We start from the raw sequence: 22,836 nt of genomic DNA, 5'->3' as shown, positions 1-22,836 counted from the left end.
GATGGAAGAACATGTAGCAAGCTGAACTGCAGTTAGACTTGGGGTGCACAGGACCCTGGTGCAGATCCTTGGCTGTGTGAGCCCCCAGGCAGCAAGGGGGGACATGGATTGGTGGTAGGACCCAGGGCTAGTGCGTCCTTTGTGTGGGTGGGGTGTGATGTGTTTGAGACCCTTGGAAGGGCTCCGTGGGTGAGAGTTGGGTGGGAGTTGACATTTGTGGGCTCGCCGGACCAGTGGATGACCCGCCGGGAGACAGGCACTGCTTAAGAATTGCAGGCTGTCCTGGAAGTTCCTAGTGGAGGTTGAGGGTGTTTCACCTGGGAGCTTCCTCCTTCTTGTGTGATGGTTGATGCTCCCTCCCTTGCCCCTGGAGGACTGACCAGTGGACTGGGGCAGGGAGAGGACTTAGCTGTGCCGTGGTGTTTGCCTTCCGAAGTGGATGCTGCAGATGAAGGTCAGACCAGTGTGATGAACTCTGGTCTCGGCACGCTCACATTCATTCTCAGGGCTTCTGGGGAGGACTCCTTGGAACCTGGAGAGCTTCAAGGAGTCCCGGTGGTACAGCTGGGTAAGCATTGGGCTGCTAACCTTAAGGTCAGTGGTTCAAACCCACCAGCTGCTCACAAGGAGAGAGATGAGGCTGTCTGCTCCTGGGAAGATTTATCGTCTTGGACACCCTGTGGGGCTATTCCACTCTGTCCTTGTTGTCCTTGTTGTCGTTGTTGTTGTTGTTGTCAGGTGCCATCAAGTCGGAACCGACTCATAGCGACCCCATGCACAGCAGAACGAAACAATGTCCGATCCTGGGCCAACCTCACTACCGTTGCCACACTTGAGTCCATCAGTCATGCCACCTGGCCAATCCATCTCGTTAGGGGTCTTCCTCTTTTTCTCTGACCCTCCATCTTACCCAACATGACATCCTTCTCCAGCGACTGTTCCCTCCTGACAGTATGTTCAAAGTATGAGAGACTCTGTCCTTAGGGCCTCAGAATCAATGGCAGAGAAATGGTGTTTGGAATTTTGGAGACTTTACAGGGAACTTGGCATCTGTGGAACACAGGGCCAGCTGGGGGACTCCGAGGCTGTGAACACTGTCCCTGTCCCCTTCAGAAGCAGGGACCCCACTCGGCTTGGGTTGTGACTCCCTGAACTCAGGACCCTGACTCAGTATGTGTTCAGCAAGTGTGTTTTGGGTTGGGCAAACAGAACATTCTGGAATGTTTAGGTTTTCGTTTGAATGAGAATTTTCCGATGGCCAGTGGACCGGGGGAGGGAGAGGAGCAGATGCAGGCTGCTCATGGCCATGTGGGTCCTAGTCAGGGGCAGGTTGGTAAGGGCAGTTCTGAGGCTGGGGCCTGAGACTCTGCATTTCCTACTGGCCCTCTCACCACACTTTGGGTAGCCAGGGAATACAGGGCTTTTAAAAAAATATAGCAATTGTTTTCTTTTGTTGTTGAGTGCTATTGAGTCGGGTCTGACTCCTAGTGGCCCTGTAGAGAGTTTCTGAGGAGCGGTGGTGAGTCTGAATGGCCAACCTTGTGGTTCAAACTGACTTTGCAGTCCAGTGTTTATCCTACAGTGCCATACCAAGACTCCTGTTTTATTTATTTTCTTAATATTGTTGTCAAGTGCCGTCAAGTCAGGTTTGACTCATACCGACCCTGTATAGGGTTTCCAAGGACTAGCTGGTGAGTTTATATCACTGACCTTGCAGTTCAAACTGACCTTGTGGTCCAGTACTTATCTATGGTGCCACACCAGGACTCCATTTTCTTAATATCTTATTTAAAACTGTACTCCATAGGGTTTCCAATGGCTGATTTTTCTGAAGGTGATTGCCAGGCCTTTCTTCCAGGTGCCTTTCAGAGGATGTGACCCTCTAGCCTTTTGATAGCAGACAAGCCTGTTAACTGCACCACCCAGGAACTCAACCTGAAAGAATACGTCTTAGTAATTTTAGTGTAAATGTGCTTAAGAATTGAGAGAAAAACATATTGCATAAAACAAGTGAATCTTAAGTTATACTTTTCCCTTCCATTCCCCCCCCCTCCATCTGCTGGTAATCACTAATTTTAGACCCACTTGGCCCAGGGCATAAGGGGTGGTGAGATAAATTTAAAAATCACTAATTTTTACTGAAAAAAAAATTTTTTTTTTTTTTAACCACTGATTATTTTTGGCTTAATGGGTTTGCCTGCCTTAGGTATCTTGAATAAGTGAGATCATACAATATTGATCCTTTTGAGTCTGGGGTACTTCACACCTCATGTTTCTGAAGCTTGTCCACATGGTGGCCTGAATCAGAGCTTCTTTCTCTGAAAGGCTGAATGATACTCCACGCATGGATGCACGCGTGGTGGGTCTAGAGGATAAGCACTAGACTGGGAACCACAGGTTGGCAGTTCAAGCCCCCCAGCTGCTCCGAGGAAGACAGAGGAGGCTTTCTCCTCCTGCAAAGGTTTACAGCCTCGGATACCCTATACAGGGTCTTGATGAGTCAGAACCAACTCACTAGCACTTAACAACAACATGGATGTATCCTGGTGGCACAGTGGGCTAAGCATTGGGCTACCAACTACAAAGTTGGCATTTCAAACCTACCAGTTGCTCTGCAGGGGAAAAAAAAAGAAGTGTAAAGGTTTACAAGCTTGGAAACCCTTTATAAGAATATATGGCAGTGGGTTTGGTTTGGTACGTACCATGTTTTGTGGGTCTGCTCATCTGTGTGGTCACTTGTTTACACCTGTCGCTGCTAGTCGAGAACATTTTTTAAGCTCCCCCCATCCCCAGCCGGGCGTGAGTCCATCTGTCTACACTTGACCCTGCAGAGCCGCTCCATCTGCCCCAGATGCGGTGACGTCAGTGTGTTGGGCGGAAGGTGTTACCAGATTGTTTCCTCTCCTCACCGTTCTCCTGTTGGATCAGCACCTTTGATGTGCCGCCAGCAACACCTGCCTCCCTGAGATGTGGCTGGGAGACGTCCACATGTCTGGTGGCAGCTGGCATCAGACTAGGCCATCCTGTTCCAGTGGACGGGCAGTCCCAGGTTCTCAGGCAGGGCAGGGCACAGCCACAGGGGGGGAAGGGGGGCATAATGTCACCCTGTGACCAGCTCTGGTCAGCACCCACTTTACATGAGCTTCTCTGAGGGTGACCCATGGGGACAGCAGGTAAACAGCAGACATCTTCAGCTGTTTTGAAGAGGGTAGGATTTAACCAAAATGTCCTGGTGGTGCCATGGTTAAGTGCTTGGTTGCTAGCCAGGTCGGTGGCTCAGACCCACCATCCATGGGGAAAGACGAGGCAGCCGCTTCCGTAAAGATGACAGCCCTGGAGAGACCATATGGGGCAGGGCTACTCTGTCCTCTAGAGTCCTTGTGAGTGGGCATGGACTGGACAACACCCATCAACAGAATTTCAGCAGATGAAGCGGGGAGAGACCAGCTTTCCAAGCTGAGAGAGTGGCCTAGAGGTGTTGGGGAGCTGGGAGTCGGCGTTGGGAAAGTATTTACTTGTTCAAATCCCAGCTGCACTTTGGTCTGATGGCTCCTCAGAGTCCCAGAGCCTGGGGATGAATGGCTGCCATCATGCTCTGCGGACAGGAGCTGGGCGTAGGGTTACTTGTGAGTCATGGATGTATGTGCCCTCGCCCTTACTGTACCTCGGTACCCCCAGAAGCTGGTTCTCACCAGCTGGGGACCTGGTGGGGATGGGAAAGACTCTGCTAAGAGGAAGAGGGTGCTGGTGGGGGGATGTGGTGAGAGACCTGGGAAGGATTCCCTTCACCTAACAGCCTTCAGAGCCTCCAAAGTCACCCTGGGGGAAGTGGGCTGATGGACACAGGGATCCCAGCCATAAGCCCCTCCCTAACCCCCCCACACTTCCACCTACTTCCCTGCCCCTCTGCACCCCTCTCTTTCTGAGGCCTGGACACAGAGCTGGGGTCTCCCTCTGCCTCACTCCATCCATCATCCCTGGTGCTCCATCTGCTCCCACCCCTCCGTAGGGGCTCCCAGGCCCCCCACAGGCCCCTTCTGCAGCTTTCTGTCCCCGTGGACTCTCACCACCCCTTATGCCCTGGGCTAAGTGGGCACCGAGGACAGGTTGGTGGTGAGGGGTCTATGTGCTCGACTTGAAACACTCAACTATTCTGCTCCTTCCTCCTGGAGCTCAGCTCAGGGTGGGGCCCCCAGAGCAAGGTCCCTAAGGCTCGCTGTTACCACTGCGGCTGCCAGTTGCCTCCCAGTAGGCTCTGAGTTAACGGGGGTGGTGGGGGGTTGGTTCATTACAGAGCTAAACCGGGGTCTGCCAGTGAGGTGGTCACAGTGGCTACACTGAAAGGCTTGTTGTTCTAACTCCTGCTGGCCCCACAGGATAGAGGAGAACTGCCCCATGGTTTCCAGGGCTGTTCTCTGGGGAAGCAGATTGCGAAGTCACCCTGGTGGCTCAAATGGTTTAAGTGTCGGATTGTTCCCTGGAAGGTCAGTGGTTCAAACCTACCAGCCAGCTGTGCAGGAGAAGGAGGAATCGGTCTGCTCTTATAAAAATCCCCAGAAACCCTGTGGGATCACTATGATTCAGAATCGGCCGGATGGCAGGGTGGGTTTTTCCTGAGGAGCAGCTGGTGGGTGGGAACTACAGACCTTTTGGTTATCAGTTCAACATTCACTGCTGGGCAAACATGCCATGGTGTTGTTTATAAGTGCCATCAAGTCGGTTCCAGCTGATGGTGACCCGGTATAGGGTTTGTATGAAGCGGCTGTGGAGTTGAACTGTCCAGTGATTACCCTACAGTCACATCAGGACTCTGCCAACACACAGTTTGTTGTTGTTGTTATATGCCGTGGAGTCGGTTTTGACTCATAGCGACCCTGTACAGGGTTTCCGAGGCTGTAAATCTTTACGGGAGCAGAAAGCCTCATCTTTCTCCTGTGGAACAGCTGGTAGTTTTGAACTGCCGACCCTGAGGTTCGCAGCCCGTTTTGTAACCCCTATGCTACCAGAGCTCTTTGCCAGCTCCCAGTAGTGCTGATGAAATCCACTCCCACAGCTGAGCCCCACTGGTACACTCAGTCCTGGGGTTCCGTGAGCCCCGTTGTTTCTGCTCTGTCTTGTGGTGTCAGCCTTTGTCCCTCTGCCCCCACCCTGCTCAAATGCCACCTCCTCCATAGAGCCTTGCCCCCCACTGGAAGGAGCCCCACCTGGTCTGATGTCCATGCCTCCCTGCATCTTCCTCCTGGGTAACACACACCAGCGCTTCGACAAGAGTGGTCTCCAACATGTGCCAGGCACTGGGATAATAGGGTGGATGGGCATCTACCTCCCTGGGGATTTCACAGTTCAGGGGAAGGGCAGAACGGACCCTATGGTGTGGAGTGCCCTGTAAATACTGGGGGTGGAGGCGATCCATAGAGCCTGTGTGTAACCCTTCCTTTCTAAATCATATGGGCTCACCCTCCCCCAGCTCAGCACACCCAGAACTTCTGCAACACACCATGTCTCCCCAACTTGGGTGCTGACCCTCTTATCCCCTATACAACTGACCGCCTTGTCCCAGCTTGATGGTTCCAGGGAGCTCTGTGCTTCCATCAATCCATGTCCCAACCCCTAACACAGCAGCATGCAGACCCTCAGGCCCTCAGGGAAGAAACTTCCCACACTCGAGGTTTCAGAGCCTATATCCACCTCCCAACACTCCATCCCACGATAAGGCCATTTCTGCCTCTTAGTGTGCCCTCGGTGACATCAGTGATAGTTACCCTACTGTGCAACCAGCAGGTGTTGCCCATGTGCACCCCCCCAATGGAGTCGTTAGTGGTCACCTGGCCCAAGGGACCACTCACAGCCTTGGGTCTCTGTGCCTTTCCCTATTCTGGGTTGTTGTTGTTGTTGTTGTTAAGTGCTGTCCAATCAGCTCCAATTCACAACGACCATGTGTAGGGTTTCCGAGGAGCAGCTAGTGGGTTTGCACCGCTGACCTTGTGGTTGGCAGTTCAGTGCTTATTATACAGTGCCACACCCGGACGCCAAAAGTAAGGTGGTAAGTGTGTGCTGTGGAGTCGGTTGTGACTGAAAATCATTCTGGGAACAAAAAGCCTCATCTTTCTCCCATGGAAGAGTTTGAACTGCCAACTGTGCAGTTAGCGGCCAGCTCAAAACCCACTGTGCTGCCTGAACTCCTGGTGTGGCACTGTACGATTAGCACCGGACAGCTAACCACAAGGTCAGCGGTTCAAACCCACCAGTTGCTCCTAGGAAACCCTATACAGGTCCACCATGAGTTGGAACCGACTCGATGGCACTTAACATCAAATATATATATATAATTCTAAAAGTTCGTGGAAAATATATTCTGGGTGCTTCATATAAAAGGGACGGTGCCGTATTTGTCCTTTGTTGCTTCCACTCACTCATCTCTGCCAAGAAATTTGGAAGACAACTATCTGGCCGACTGATTGGAAGAGATCCGTATTTGTACCCTTTCCAAAGAGAGGTGACCCAACGGAATGCAGAAATCATTGGACAATCTCTTTAATATCCCATGTGAGTAAAGTTTTGCTAAAGGTAATACAGAAATGGCTATAATCATACATTGACAGAGAACTTCCAGAGGCTCAAGCTGGATTCAGAAGAGGCCATGGAACACGGGATATCATTGCTGTTGTCCCATGGATCTTGGCTGAAAGCATAGAATATCAGAAGGATGTTTACCTGTGCTTTATTGACTACACAAAGGCTTTCGATTGTGTGGAACATGACAAGCTATAGACAACATTGTTAAGTAAGAGTATTCCGGAACACTTAATAGTATTCATGAGGAATCTGTACCTGGACCAAGAGGCAGTTGTTCAAACAGAACATGGAACACTGAATGGTTTAAAATTAAAAAAGGTGTTCAACAAGGTTGTATTCTCTCACCATACTTATTCAACATGTATGCTGAGGAAATAATCTGAGAAGCTGGGTTATATGAAGAAAAATGTGGCATCAGGATTGGAGGAAGACTCTTTAACAACCTGTGATATGCAGATAATACAACCTTGCTTGCTGAAAGTGAAGAGGACTTAAAATACTTACTGATGAAGATCAGAGAGTACAGCCTTCAGTATGGATTACATCTCAATGTCAAGAAAACAAATCCTCACCACTGGATCAATAAACAGCATTCTTATCAATGGAGAAAAGATTGAAGTTGTCAAGGACTTCATTCTTCTTGGATCAACTATCAACACTCACGGAAGCAGCAGTCAAGTGATCAGACGACGTATTGCATTAGGCAAATCTGCTGCCCAAGACCTTTGTAAAGTGTTGAAGAGCAAAGATGCCAGCTTGAGGACTAAGGTGAGCCTGACCCAAGCCATGATATTTTTAATAACTTCATATGCATGCAAAAGCTGGACAGTAAATAAGGAAGACCATACAAGAATTGATGCATTTGAATTATGGTGTTGGAGGAGAATATTGAAAGTGCTGTGGACTGCCAAAAGAACCAATAGATGGTTTTTCAAGAAGTGCAGCCAGAGTGCTCTTTGGAGGCCAGGATGGCCAAACTTCTTCTCTCATACTTCGTACATATTGTCAGGAAGGACCAGTCACTGGAGAAGGATATCATGTTTGTTAAGGTGGAGGGTCAGAGAAAAAGAGGAAGACCCTCAATGAGATGGATTGGCCAAGAGGCAGCATTGATGGACTCAAGTGTGGCAACAGTAGTGAGGTTGGCCCAGGATCGGGCATTGTTTCGTTTGGCTGTGCGTAGAGTCGCTATGGGTCTGTACTGACTCGATGGTACCTAACAACAACAACAACATAAATGGAACGGTGCCTTATTTGTCCCTTGGTGCCTGACTTCTCTCTCTTAGCATCCCGTTTTCTGGGTTTGTCCATGCCCTGGGCCCAGCAGCGTAGTGTGTACCAGAGCTTATTTCTCTTGATGATTGAATAATATTTGGGTGTCTGAGTATGTAACTGGAGGGGGATTCCCCACACAATCTCACACCCCTGGTGCACCCCTTGTCACCTCTAAGCATCTTGAGGCACCAGGGAAATTGTACCTCAGATGCCGCTCCAACCCGCAGGATACACCCGGGCCCAGCTTCCTCTCTTGACAGATCAGCCCACTGAGGCAGGAGAAGTGGGTCTCCCCTGACCAGCCAGAACATGGGTCCAGGGATTCCTCAGACATCAGCCCATCACTGTCCCTTCCAGCATGCATGGGGACAGCCCTGAGTACCAGACCCACAGAAACAGAAGCAACGCCGCCTTATAAGGCCGCCTCAGAGAACTTGGCTGGTGTCGGCTGTGCGGTGGGGGCAGAGCCACCCATGCAGGGTGAGTGGGGAGAATCCGGAGGGCAGACAAGGCTGCTCCACAGCCCGAGATGGGAGCAGGGTGACCCTGAAGGAAGACACTGAGGGTGACAAGTCTAGGCACGGGTCCAGCTGACTCAGCTCAGAGCTCACCTGGGCGTCCCTCTCCTCCTCCTCTTGGTCACTAAGGTACCAATGCCCCTCTCAGTCCCTCTACCCACCTCCAACAGGGCCAGTCTCAGCAGTTCTTCCCACCCTAAGCTGCGCTCTGAGACCAGCTGGGAAAGTGGGGCCCAGCTAAGAAGGTGTCTGCTAGCCACCTCATGTAAAATAAGGGGGGTGCAAGCTCTATAGAGCACCCCACCCTGTGTTCATGGTGCACCCCACCTTCCCCCAGGCTGACCTCCTCAAGTGGGGGGAAGGGTGAGTGTCTCTTCCACATTGTTGTCCCAGCACTTGGTATGACAGTCTGCTCTTGTCAAAACCCTCCCATGTGTTGCTGACACAAACAGGGAGCCCCTGTAGGACATGCACGGGGCTTCTAACTGCAAGGTTGACAGTTCAAGCCCATCAGTTGCTCCTCAGGAGAAGGATGAAAGACTTTCTGCTCCCATCAAGATTTATAGCCTTGGAAACACTATACAGGGTGGCTATGAGTCGGAATCAACTTGGTGGAAGTGAGTCCAGTTGTACTCTACACACATAGGGCCACCATGAGCCGGGGTTGACTGGATGGTGACAAGGTGTTTTAAGGAAAGGGAGACAGGTCACCAGCCTGCCAGCCTTAGCCTGGTTTTAGGATTCTCTCTGGGTGGGCCCAAAGTATCCTCACTTGGTGGAGCAGGAGCTAGTGTCCAGAAGGGACGTTGGTACTGGACAGTCCCACTCGGAGGATTAGTCCCATTTTCCTCTGGTGATCTGGTGTCCCTGGCAAGTAGTGGGCCAACCCAGGTGGACGTCCTAAGAGAAGGGACTGAGACCTATCCTAGCTCTGGGCCTCCCCAGCTGTCTGCCTGAGCGTGTGCAAGAACAAGGGACCAGGGAAGGATCCCGGGAATGTGGCCCGGCGCAGCTGTGGAATACCTTAAATAGAGCCAGAGCAGCTGCAGGAGCGGGTGGGGCCGGAGCTGGAGGCCTGTTCCCCCCCATTCCCTGGCCTGCAACTAGCAGGCCCAGCCCTGACCACCCAGCCAGGGCTGGGCACATGGCTCTGGGCGGGCCCTCTAGCAGCTGTCAGAGGGCTGGGTTCACTGTGCCGCAGCCTCGCAGCCCAGACAGCTGCTGGGAGCTGGGGGTGCCAGCAGGACAGAGAGGGTGCCCAGCTCTGCAGGACCCCTGGTGGACAGGCCTGGGAGGATGCCACAGGCTCAGTGCCAGTCTACTGTGTCAGGAATCCCTCATGTCCCAGAGCCACCGGGAGGGACTTCCTTGGGCTGGGCCTGACTTCCCTTGACCCAGAGCTTTCTGTGGGTGTGATGTGCACTTTTCCAGGGTCCTGGGGCCCCAGGGCTCTGGGCTGTGGCTGATGAATAAGGGTAGGTGGTGCCCAGCTCTCAAACACAAGCCTGGGAACAAGTGGTAAAAGTGGACATGCGCTGAATACCAGAGGGATGTGGAGCCCCCATCTTTGGGTTCTCTCCCCTTTTCATTGCTGGAACCCCTCTGAAACCCTAGAGCATCAAGGAACTGGTCTGCTAATTGGCAATTCAGAGAGGGGAAGCAATTTGTCCAAGGCCACACAGCTTTTAAGACCCCAGACAGCTTCTGCCCCATGAATTCTCGGGAGATGCTCTCCTCCTGTCTGCTGGTCCCAACCGCAATGCTAGCCCCAGGCATAGCCCTGGACCTAACCAACTCCTGTCCTTTCCTTTGGAGTGGTCCTAGAAATGACCACTGGAAATGGAAATAAGAACGTCTCATGACCTGTACCCTTGTTCCTGCCCACATACAAGCTGAATTCCTTATCTTCTGCAGAGCCATTTCTCAGTGTCAGAGAGTGGCTGGGAGTCAAAGGGATAGCTTATTAGAATGATAATTAGTAGCTCAGTGCCATGGAATCGGTTCCTACTCATAGCAAATCCACATAAAGCTGAACAAGACCCTGCCCGGGCCTGTGCCGGCCTCACAGTTGTTTCTGTTTCAGCCAGTGTGTCCGTCCATCTATCTCTTTGAGGGTCTTCCTCTTTTGCTCTGACCCTCTGCTTTACCATCGACTTCACCGTGCTTCTAAGGAACATTCCAGCTCTATTTAATATTTCTTCCAAGACAGATTTGTTCTATCATAAGATACCCAATGCCCAGAGGCATATGGACCCTCTCTGGATATCCTGCACAGTGCTTTTTTAAGCCTAAAATGGCTTGAAAAAATAAAGCCTCTGTAAAAAAGGAAGTGATGACATAAGATGGCTGCTGCTTGGTTTGCATTAACTACGCACAGAAGGGAAACCACCCAGGGTCCCTACAGGAATGAGTGGCGGGGATTTGTCCACAGAATCCAGCACCCTTACTGGGCTCCTCACCCTGAGTTCCAAGCTCGCTCTTAACCTCCTGGGTTTATTTAAATGTTTCACTGACCCCCCCACTTTCCCCAGGACGTTTCAGAAATGCATAACCCTTGTTGTTCTTCAGTGCTGTTGAAAACAAAAAATAACCACATGAAATTGAAAAGGAAGCCAGTCTTTCCTGTTTCCTCCACCTTTTCTGCAGAGGTTAGCACCATCGAGCCACTTCCAACTCACAGCGACCCTGTAGAGTGTTTCCGAGGAGCAGTTGATGGGTTTGAACCACCGACTCACCTGAACGAGTCCTTCCAGGTGTTTGATCTAGGCATACATTCCTTGGTGGCACTGGAGGATAAGCACTGAACCACAGGTTGGATTGAACTGCAAGATGTCAGTTCAAACCCACCAGCCGCTCCTCAGAAACCCCATACACGGTCACTGTGAGTCAGAACCGACTTGACTACCCCGAACAACAGCAACAACAACAACACATTCTTTTAGGGTCCCTGGTGAAACAATGGATTAGATGTTACGCTGCTAACTGTAAGGTCTGTGGTTCAAACCCACCAGCTGCTCCATGGGAGAAAAAGATGAGGCTTTCTGCTCCTGCAAAGATTTATAGCCTTGGCAACCCTATATGGGGTCACTGTGAGTCTGAATCGAGTCGACACTTAACAATAACAACAATCTTCAACAAACTTTACATAAGTAGCTTGCCAGGCTTTTCTTCCAAGGTGCCATTGGGTGGGTTTAAATAGAACCTTTCAGTTGGTAGCCAAGCGCAAACTGTGCTGCTCAGACACTGTGTGAATATCATATGCTGTTAATTTGTAAACATTTTACTGTGGTAAATATATAACAAAAATGTTGCCGTTTTTACCATTCTAAGTATATACTTCAGTGGCATTAATTTCATTTATAATGTTGTTCAACCAACTCCATTGTCTGTTTTCATAACTTTTCATCATCCCACATAAAAACTCTGTACTCCTTCAGCTGGAATTTCCCATTGCTCGTTCCCCCTGGCTCCTGATAACCTCTCCTCTACTTTCTGTCTGTGAGTTTGCCCATCCTAAGGAGTTCGTAACTCTAGGTATTTCATTAGGACAAACACTGGGCTGCTGACCACAAGGTCGGTAGTTCAAATCCACCAGTCTCCTTGGAAAAGCTATACAGGTTCGTTATGAGTCAGAATAGACTTGACAACACTTAACCACAAGTTATTTTGTTAACAGTATTTGCTCTTTTGTCTCTGGTTTGGTATAATCTTTTCAAGGTTCATCTGTATTGTAATATGTATCAGAACTTCATTCTTCTGATGACTAAGTCATATTCTATCACATGTATACATAGGAGCTTTGGTAGCATAGTGGTTATGAGTTGGGTTCCTAATCTCAAGGTCAGCAATTCAAATCCACCAACTGCTCCAAGGGAGAAAGATGAGGTTTTTTGCTCCTGTAAAGATTTACTGGATTGTTGTAAATAGGAACCAACAGGACTTGTGCAAGTACAAACACACACACACACACACACACACGGGCTGCCAAAAGAACCAATAGATCCATTTTGGAAGAAGTGCAGCTAGAGTGCTCCTTGGATTCCAGGATGGCCAAACTTCTTCTCTCATACTTCAGGCATATTGTCAGGAGGGACTAGTCACCGGAGAAGGATATCATGTTCGGTAAGGTGGAAGGTCAGAGAAAAAGAGGAAGACCCCCAGCGAGATGGATTAGCCAAATGGCAGGATCAATGGGCTCAAGCGTGACAACGATTGTAAGATTAGCCCAGGACCAGGCAGTGTTTCCTTCTGTTGTGTATAGGGTTGCTATGAGTTGATACTGACTAGATGGCACCTAACAACAACAACACACATACACACACTGTATTTTGTGTATCCATTCATCTGCTGATGGGCACCCGGGTGGTGTCCCCCTCTCGGCTACTGTGAATAGGGCTGTCTTGAACATTTGTGTACAAGTATTTTAGTCTCTGCTTTCATTTCTCTTTGCTGTACATGTAGCTAGACCCTATGATGGGTCAGGTAGTCATTCTACGCTGAACATTTTGAGGAACCCTCAAACTCGTTTTCACAGTGACTGTGCTCATGTCACTGCGGTGAGCATTTTCACTGGTGTTTGTGCGCGTGAATGTAGCCTAGATCCTTAGGAGTGGAATTTCTGTATCACAGGATGTATGCACTTTCGGTTCTCATCCTGGCGGCCAAGTTATCCTCTGAAGATAACTACCGTCTGTAGCCCTAACACTGGGGGCGGGGGAGTCCTGTGCCCCTCCACCCTCCTAAATGGGGAGAATAGTTGTTATTCAGCCAACTTGGACTTGTGGCTCCCCGCTTAGAGTGGAACTGTGCTCCTAAGGGTTTTTAATGGCTGATTTCTTGGACGTAGATGGTGAGGCTTTTCTTCTGGGTGTACTTGAACCTCAGACCTTTCCATTATCAGCTGAGCCTGTTCTCCATCTGCACCACGCAGGAAGTCCAAATGGAGAAAAATGTTATCCAGTTGGCTTTGTACTTGGTATGACTTTTATTAAGTGAAGGGTGGGGAGTTACCTTTTCATATATTTACTGGTCAAAGATACTAAGGTCTTGGCTTGGTCTCACCCACCACCCTTTTTGTTGTTGTTGTTGATTTAAATTTTTTGTGATTAAATCTTTGTCTTAATTAGTTCTTTGTTCATCGACTAGGTATTTATTTGTCCTAAGACAGCCTGAGTTGTGCCTTTTCCCAGCTGTTGACTTGCCATTTTTTTCATAACGAGTTCTTCAAAATAGAAAATTCTTATGTCTGTTGTCAACTTTATTTTTTGTTTTTTAGCTTTTGGGGATTCAGGTCCTGCTTAGAGTCCCTTCTGCATTCCAAAAGGATAGGGGAGAAAAATTCACTTCGTGTTTTCTTCTAGTACTTTTATGGCTTGATTTTTATGCCTTGACATCATGAATCCACTGGAATTTATTTCTGCTTCGGTGGTGAGGTGGGGTAGATGGTTTCTGACTGCCACACATGAGTGGTCTCGGCCTGTGGCGTGTGCGAATATGTGTGTGCGTGCTATTTTTATCGGGTTGTGGTGTCACTGCTATGCTCATTTTAGCAAAAGTCATTTGGATGTTCCTCTATGTTCTGGAACATTTTAAACAGCAACACAATCCTCTCTTTGTTAACACTTGTAAGGAATTCACTAGTGAAGCTGTCTGGGCCTGAAACTTGTAAGAGACTAGTATTTTAAGAGTTTTATTCTACCCCCTGTGGACCTGTTAGGGAGATCTTGGTGGCACTGTGGGTTAAGCGTTGGGCTGCTAACTGAAAGGTAATTGGTTCGAACCCACCAGCTGCTCCTTAGGAGAAAGATGAGGCTGTCTTCTCCTGTAAAGATTTGCAGCCTCGGGAACCCCATTAACAGGTCTGCTTTTTCCTCTGAGTCAGAATGGACTTGATGGATTGAAAGTTGTTTTCTAACAGACTGGACTGCTAACATCAAGGTCGGCAGTTCAAACCCACCAGCTGTTCCTTGGAAGTCCTATACAGGGTCAATCTGTTGTCCAAACTGACAACAACAGTCTTTTTTTTTTGCATATAATTTATGGTTTGTACGAGTGCTGGTGTGGCACTATAGGATAAACACCGGACTGTTAACCATGACGTTGGTGGTGTAAACCCACCAGCTGCACCTTGGAAACCATATGAGTCAAAACTGACTCCATAGCACATAACAAACAAGAAGATGAATCTCCTTTGTTGTTGCTGTTGTTAAGTGCCATTAAGTTGGTTCCAATTCATAGTGACTTATATAGGGTTTCCAAGGAGTGGCTGGTGGGTTTGAACCACCAACCTTGTGGTTAGCAGTGTAGCGCTCATCCATCAGCATCACACCAGAACTTTTATAGGCCCTGGGAAAACAAAAACAAAACAAACCAACAATTGTACGTGACTCCTTTTACTGTGATATTCCAGAATCTCCTTTAATCTCTTTAAAATCCGTCACATTGTTCAGAAGTAGTTGCTTGGGTGTGAAAGTGAGTTAGGAGCTCAGCTCCTAGCTGAAAGGTTATTGGTTTGAACCCACCAGCTGCTCTGTGGGAGAACGACGTGGCAGTCTGTCTCTGTTCTGAAGGGTCACTATGAGTTAGAAGAAATGTGACCACAACATGGTTTTTTTTGGTTTTGGGGGGAGGAGGGACGGAGTATGTGGAGGGGATGGGTGGGGTCACAGTCTCATCAGCTGCTGCCCTGGGCCCTGCCCTGTTCTCAGAGGAGAATCTACAGAGATGAACTGGACGTGGCTGTGTGTCTACAGACATGAGTGGAGAGCTGGGAGATGGAGGTCCTGAGAAAGTGCAGTGTCCCCACCCGCCAACACGCCCCACTGTACACGTGTATGTGTGTACAAATGAAACATTTCCACTAAGTGAGTCTTAGTATGTGCTGCATGCTAATCATTTCTGTTCTTTTTTTCATTTTGGGAAGGTGCTTTTCTCATTTTCTAAGACAGCCATAGGGTAGCTTTGAGTTGGAATTGACTGGATGACAGACAGTAGGTGTGGTGTTATTGACACATAATTTACATACCGTGCAGTTCCATCTTTCCTCCTAGTATACCCACGGGTACGTGCAAATGCTAGAACTTATTGGTGGCTGCTTTCGAGTGGTCTCATAGCGACCCTGTGAGGAGCCCTGGTAGCGTAGTGGTTAAGCGCTGGGCCGCTAACCACAAGGTCAGCAGTTGGAATCCATCATCCGCTCTGCAGGAGAAAGATGAGGCATTCTGCTCCCATAAAGATTGTTGTTGTTGTGAAGTGCTGTTGAGCTGGTTCTGACTTGTAGCGACCCTGTTTAGGGCTTCCAAGGGGCAGTTGGTGAGTTTGAACTGCCAGCTTTGTGATTTGCAGTCCAGTGCTGGTCCTACAGTGTCACACCAGGAATCCCCATAAAGACTGCAGTCTCAGAAACACTATGCAGGGTTGTTATGAATCACGTGCTCCATGACGTATCACCACCACCATAGAACAGGGTAGGATTGCTCCGTAGTGTGATGCTGTAGGATAAGCACTGGACTGCTAATAGCAAGGTCGGCAGTTCAAACCCATCAGCTGTTCCTCAGAAGTCCTATACAGAGTCATTAGGTCTTTCTCTCATGGTGGGTTCAAACTGCTGACCTTTCAGTTAGCAGTCCAGTGCTTAACTGTTGCACCACCAGGGTCCCACAGCTAAATTTAGAGAAAGGAAACCCTATACCCTCCAGCCATCACTCTCTGTCTTCACCCAGGTCCCCAAGAGCCCCTCACCTCCTTTCTGTCTGTCCCTGCAGATCCGCTGTGGGGAGTCATACCTGTGTGTCTGTCTATGCCCCGCTTCTCCCACCCTCACCCTCCAGGGTCAGCCACGTTGTGACATGAGTCAGAACTTCATTTCCATGATGTGGAGAAGCCACGTTCTGTTTATTCATCAGTTAACGGGCATGTGGGTTCTCCCCATCTTGTCTCCATTATGAATATATCCTTTCTAATTTTTAAAACATGCTGGCTGTGACCCACTAAATCGTTTTTGTGACTCATAAGGCGGAACCCACAGATTGGAGCACATGGGCTGATAGCAGAGGGTCTGGAGATGGAGTGGAGGGTCAGCAACCAGTCAGTCAGTCAGCCGGTTGAGGGACTTCAGTGGAACCTGGTCAGAAGGAGTGGGAGGTCTCCATGCCTGGTGTGTTTGTTTATTCAAGAAATACTGAGAGCTTTTGTGTGCCAGGCACTGTTGTAGATGCCGGGGAAGGATTTAGTGGTGATTGTACATGGGAAGAGGGAAACCGGTGGAGCAGTGGGTGAGGTGCTGGCCTACAACCGAAAGGTCAGCGGTTCAAACCCACTAGCCACCCCTTGGGAGAAAGAAGAGACTGCTCCTATAAAGATTTTCAGAAACACTTTGTAGGGTAGGTGTGGCACTATTGGATAAGCATGGGACTGCTACTGGGAAACCCTATTCAGGGTGGCTATGTGTTGGGACCGACTGGATGGCACTTCACACCTACATGAGTCAGAGTTGGCCTGATGGCAGTGCTTGGCAGTGGGTATTTAGGAAGAAGGAGCACTGGTGGTGTAGTTGTTAAGCATGTGACTGCTAACTAAAAGGTCACCAGTTTAGATCCACCAGCCACCTCGAGGGAGAAAGATGAGGCAGTGGGCTTCTGTAAAGATGACAGCCTTGGGACTCTCTGAGGCAATTCTACTCTGTCGTATAAGCCGCTTTGAGTCACCTCCATCAACTCGATGGCAGTGGTCTTGTTTTTTTTTTTTGTTTTGTTTTTTTTGGTGCATAGAACATGCACACTAATGTTTCAGTATAGAATGTTTACCACCCATGAAGGAATTTCATTCAGGCTCCACTTCCGGCAAGTGCACCTCACACATGGCCATCACGGTCTGTCAGTGGACACCTGAGTGTTATTATGACGCTAACAGGTTTAAGTGGAACTTCTAGAGTAAGACGAGGAAGAACGGCCTGGCAGTCTGGATCCAATTATCAGCCAATGAAAACCCTAGGGATCACTGCAGTCCCATCCACTCTATTGTGCACGGGGTCACCACAAAACAGGGACAGACTTGATGGCAGCTGCTGTGGCGTTGTAGAATAAGCGCTGGACTGCCATGTTGGTTTGAACCACAAGGTTGATGGTTCAAACTCAATCAACTGCTCCACGGAAACCCTGTTGTTATTGTTGGTAAGTGCCATTGAGTCAGTTCCTACTGATAGCGACCCTGTATAGGATTTCTGAGAGTGGCTGGTGACCTTGTGGTTCAGACCAGCTTTGCAATCCAGCGCATTAACCCACAGCGCCACACCAGGACTCCCGGAAACCTTATACATGATGAGTATCAAGCAGAACCCACTCAGGGACACTTAACAACAACAATAGGGTAATGGACAAAGAGTCCTGTCCTCATGAACAAAGCAGGCCCGTACAGACTTGGTGGTGCAGTGGGTTAAGCCAACTACAAGGCCAGTGGTTCAAATTCAGCAGGTGAAAGATGATGCCCTCTGTGCCCATCAAGATCTACAGTCTCAGAAACCCTGTGGAGCGGTGGCATTCAGTCCTATAAGGTCACTGTGAGTTGTCATAGACCAGTGGGTTTTTGGAGGTATGTGGAAGGAGCCCTGGTGGTGCAGTGGTTAAAGCACTTGATGACTAACCACCGGCTCCATGGGGAAAAGGACGTGGCAGTGTGTGTCTGTAAAGATTTCAGCCTTGGAAACCCTCTGGGGCAGTTCTACTCCGGCCTGTTGTACCGCTGTGCTTCAGAATCGATGGCAGTGGGTTTGGTGTTTTGGTTTTGTTAGACGGTGGGGAGGATTGGTGAGAAGAATCAAGCTGGGCAGACAGAGGGAACCGCCATGGTGTCAGGGTGGAGTCCTGCAACTGAGGGCTGGGAGGACTTTAGCTGCTGGTGGGTCTCCTCTCCCCCCTAGGGGTGCCTTCGTCCCTCCCTCTGCAGCTGGCACTGTGGACCAGCTCTCTGGCAATGGTTGTTGTTATGAACTACTTTTCAGTTGGTTCCGACTTATAACAACCCTGTTTAGGGTTTCTGAGGAGCGGCTGGCGAGTTGGAATCCCCACCTGGGCCCTCTGCCCCTCACCCACCAGGAGATGGTGAAAGAGATACCGAGGTCGCTGCCCCTCCAGCTGAAATAAGACACTGCTCAGGGTGGTTGGGGGGCAGGAACAGATGGGAAGCCCCAGGGGTGCCGGTTAATTTCCCTAAGTTACAACTGCTGCTCCCCTAACCCCCTTCCATCCCCAGTCCTCTTCCCCCATCCCCAGCCCTGATTCGCTGCCCATGCCCACCAGTCCCACCCTGTGGGCCATGTCTCTCATCTCTATCCCCTCCCCTGCCCCTGTCCCCTCTCCCGCCTTCCTACCCACTCTTTCTCTGACCCTGTCCCCTCCTCCCACTTTCCCCTTTCCCTTCTCCCCCTCCCCCCCCCCCCCCCCCCACCTTCTCTTCGGACAAGGAGGAAGACTGTTGGAAGGACAAACAGGAATAGGCTGGACTGGAGTGGGAATGCTTTCTTGGTTGAGAGGCAGACCCAGTCTGCAGCCAGACTCCCCCAGAGTTAAGTCCAGATACTGGATAGATGGGGGCCTCCAAACAAGTGGTTGTGGCTTTCTGGGCCTTGATTTCCCAGTCTGGAAAATGGGACAATGAGATTACCCAGGGTGCCCCACGTGTAATGTCATCTTGATGGCTTGATGGATGTTATCAGGTGTCTCCCCCTCTGCTGTAGGTTCCCAGTCCTCATGTCCAGGGATGGCTGGGAGTTCCCTGTGTCTTCCTACCAGGGAGGAGTCGCTGACTCCTCCAGGTGCCCAGGAGGGAGATAAGGGTGCATGCTGAGGTAACTGGCCAATGGGGAGTTTCCACCTTGTTTCCCCAGTGCCCTTCCTGAGCGCTCCTGCATGCTGGTCAGCTTGGCCCTCTGTACTTGTTGCCCTAAACGGCCTGGTCTCTTTCTGTGCTTCTGGACTCTGGGCCCCCATTGAAGAGCAACCCGGGGATCAGAGTGTCTCTATTCCTGTCAGTACCTGCCCTGACCAGCTGGGCCTCGGAGTGTTGGGGGGTGGGGGAGCAGATGGAGAGGGGAGCGCCTCATTTCTGTCAGGGAATAGGACCCTGAATCCTGCAAGGTGGGAAGCAGGACCAGGACTGGCAGTGATCCTGCGAAGTCAACTGCCCTCATCCCTCAGAACAGGGACGAGACACCCCTGGGGTGACCTGTGGTATTGGAGGGGGGTCAGAGACGAATCTAAGGCATGACAGATAAGAGAAGGTACAGCGTACACTCTGGGCGCCTTGTGAAGGGGGTGCACTGAGCAGTGTCTACAAACCACTACCAGCTGTGAGAACTCATGCGGCAAGTTAACACAAATGTGTACTGAGAGCCCCCGTGGGTCCAGGTAGACGGAGGGATCTTACCCGGCTGAGTGTGGAAGGGGAAGGCCCTGAGTGAGAACAATGAACCTGAGCCCAGTGTGGACCCATTTTCATCCCTAAAAACCAGGAAGATATAGGTGTTGTTTTCAAGTGTTAAGCTGATGGGAGGAAAAGTTAGCTACATACAAAACGGGTGCCAGAGGTTTGGACAGGGCAGCAGTTTTAGTTCTTACCATCGGTGCTGTTTTTCTGTGGCTAAGGAGCTCTGGTAGCGTAGTGGTTACGAATCGGGCTGCGAACCTTAAGGTCAGCGGTTCGAAACTACCAGGCGCTCCGCGGGAGAAAGATGAGGCTTTCTACTCCCGTAAAGATTTACACCCTTGGAAACCCTGTACAGGGTCGCTATGGGTCGGAACCGACTCGATGGCACTTAACAACAACAACAACAATGCCGCAGTAAGCTGTGCCTTACCCTGCAGGAACTCTGCCCCCCTCAACTCTGGTCCTGGGTCACCTCTCTGGACTTGTGTCTCTCTGGAATATTTGGAAGGACCTGCCTAAATGAGGGTTCCCTGGGCCCTAGTCTATTAGCTCTTTGGAACTAGGGACTCTGGACTGAGCCCAAGACTCTGCATTTTCATCAGTCCCTGCATGGTGCTTCTGCAAAAGAACGATTGATAAATGCTGCTCTGGACTGCGAATCACAAGGCTGCCAATTCAAACCTACTAGCTGCTCTTCCGAAACCCTATACAGGGTATCTATGAGTCAGAACTGACTCACCAGCATTTAACAACAACAATGACAACCTCCACCACTAACCAATGAGCCATAGTGGTTAAAGCTTCTAACCAAAAGGTCCGCATTGTGAGTTAGCAAGTTAACACTAATGTTCTGAAGAGAAGAAGATGAAAATGACCAAAATAGAACATGAGAGAGGGGGTGTTAGAACTGACTCCCATAGAAATAAGGAGAATTCGGGCAGGATATTACGAACAACTGTACCGCAGTAGGAGTCCTGGTGTGGCGCTGTAGGTTAATGCGTTGAACTGCAAAGTCGGTTTGAACCGCAAGGTTAGCAGCTCAAGCTCACCAGCTGCCCCTCAGAAACCCTATACGTGTTCACTATGGGTCAGCATTGACTCAGTGGCACGTAACAACAACACCACCAAATGTGGCAGCAGATTGGATAACCTAGATGAAATGCACACATTTGTAGAAGCTTACAATAGACTCAGACTGACACAAGAGGAAATAGAAAGTCTCTGTTGTTGTTAGGTGCTGTCGAGTCATTTCCGACTCACAGCCCCCGTCTGTATTACAGAAGGAAATACCGCCCGGTCCTGCGCCATCCTCCCATTTGCTGCCACTCTTGAGTCCATCGCTGCTGTCACTATGCCAGTCCCTCTCGTTGAGGGTGTCTCCCTCTTTTGCGCTGACCCTCCTCTTTACCAAGGATGGTGTCTCCTGATAATATGTCCAAAGTATGAGAGACGAAGTCTGGTCATCTTGGCTTCCAAGGAGCACTCGGGCTGTACTTCTTCCAACACAGACTGGTTTGTTCTTCTGGCAGTCCATGATACTTTTTGATATTCTCCTGCAACACCATAACTCAAATGTATCAATTCTTCTATAGTCTTCCTTATTCACTGCAACTTTCACATGCACATGAACCTATTGAAAATACGTTGGCTTGGGTCAGTGCACCTTAGTCTGCAAACTAACGTCTTTGCTCTTCAACACTTTAACGAAATCTTGTGAAGCAGATTTGCCCCTTAAATGCAAAGAGATCAAATCAGCGATCAAAAAACTCCCAACAAAAAAAAGTTCCTGGACCAGATGGCTTCACTGGGGAATTCTGCTAAACCCTCAGTGAAAAAATCAACACCAATACTGTTTAAACTCTTCTGAACGATAGAGAAGGGACGAATGCTCCCTAATTCATTCTAGAAATCAAACATAATCCTTATACCCAAACCAAACAAAGACAGTACAAGAAAATAAAACTACAGGCTAATATCTCTTATGAATAGGGATGCAGAAATCTTCAGCAAAATACTAGTGGACAGAATCCAACAGCATATTAAAGAAATCATACACCATGACCAAGTAGGATTTATTCCAGGAATGCAGGGATGGTTCAACAATTGGGAATCAATCAATGGATTATGCCATATCGTTAGGCCAAACGGAAGAAACCACATGACCATCTCCATCCCTTCTTGATGAAAACCCTAAATTAGAAGACTGGATTTGAAGGATAATTCCTCAATGTGATCCAGGTGTATATAAGAAGCCAATAGCCAACATTATACTTAATGGATAAAGATTGAGAGCCTTCCCCGTGAAATCTTAAAAAAAAAAAATCTAGGAAACTAAACAAGGGTGCCCACTGTAACCGCTTTTATTCAGTATTGTGTTAGAAGTCCTAGCCAGAGCAATTGTTGTTGTTAGGTGTCATCCAGTCGGTACCAACTCATAGTGACCCTATGCACAGCAGAATGAAACTCTGCCTGATCCTGGGACAGCCTCACTACTGTTGCCACACTTGACTCCATCGATCCTGCCACTTGGCCAATCCATCTCGTTGGGGGTCTTCCTCTTTTTCTCTGACCCTCCACCTTACCGAACATGATGTCCTTCTCCAGTGACTGGTTCCTCCTGACAATATGTCCAAAGTATGAGAGACGAAGTTTGGCCATCCTGGCCTCCAAGGAGCACCCTGGCTGCACTTCTTCCAACATAGATCTGTTGGTTCTTTTGGTAGCCCATGGCACCTTCAGTATTCTCCTCCAACACCATAACTCAAAAGCATCAATTCTTCTATGGTCTTTCATATTTACTGTCCAGCTTTCTCATGCATATGAGGTTATTGAAAATACCATGGCTTGGGTCAGACATACCTTAGTCCTCAAGCTGACATCTTTGCTCTTCAACACTTTAAAAATGTCTTATGCAGCAGATTTGCCTAATGCAATATGTTTGATTTCTTGACTGCTGCTTCCATGAGTGTTGATAGTTGATCCAAGAAGAATGAAGTCCTTGACAACTTCAATCTTGTTTCCATTGATAAGAATGTTTATTGGTCCA

General features: G+C 49.2%; 1 protein-coding gene across 1 annotated transcript in view; it reads left to right on the top strand.

Moving 5' to 3' along the window:
* SEPT9 (septin 9) overlaps nt 1-22,836 on the top strand; it is a 99,318-nt gene that overhangs the window by 7,165 nt on the left and 69,317 nt on the right. The gene's annotated exons all lie outside the window — the stretch shown is intronic.

The sequence above is a fragment of the Chrysochloris asiatica genome, unplaced genomic scaffold (genome assembly GCF_000296735.1).
Source record: "Chrysochloris asiatica unplaced genomic scaffold, ChrAsi1.0 scaffold00132, whole genome shotgun sequence".
Taxonomy (NCBI): Eukaryota; Metazoa; Chordata; class Mammalia; order Afrosoricida; family Chrysochloridae; genus Chrysochloris; species Chrysochloris asiatica.
Note: the sequence above shows the minus strand (reverse complement) of the source record. Positions and strands in the feature narration are given on the sequence as shown.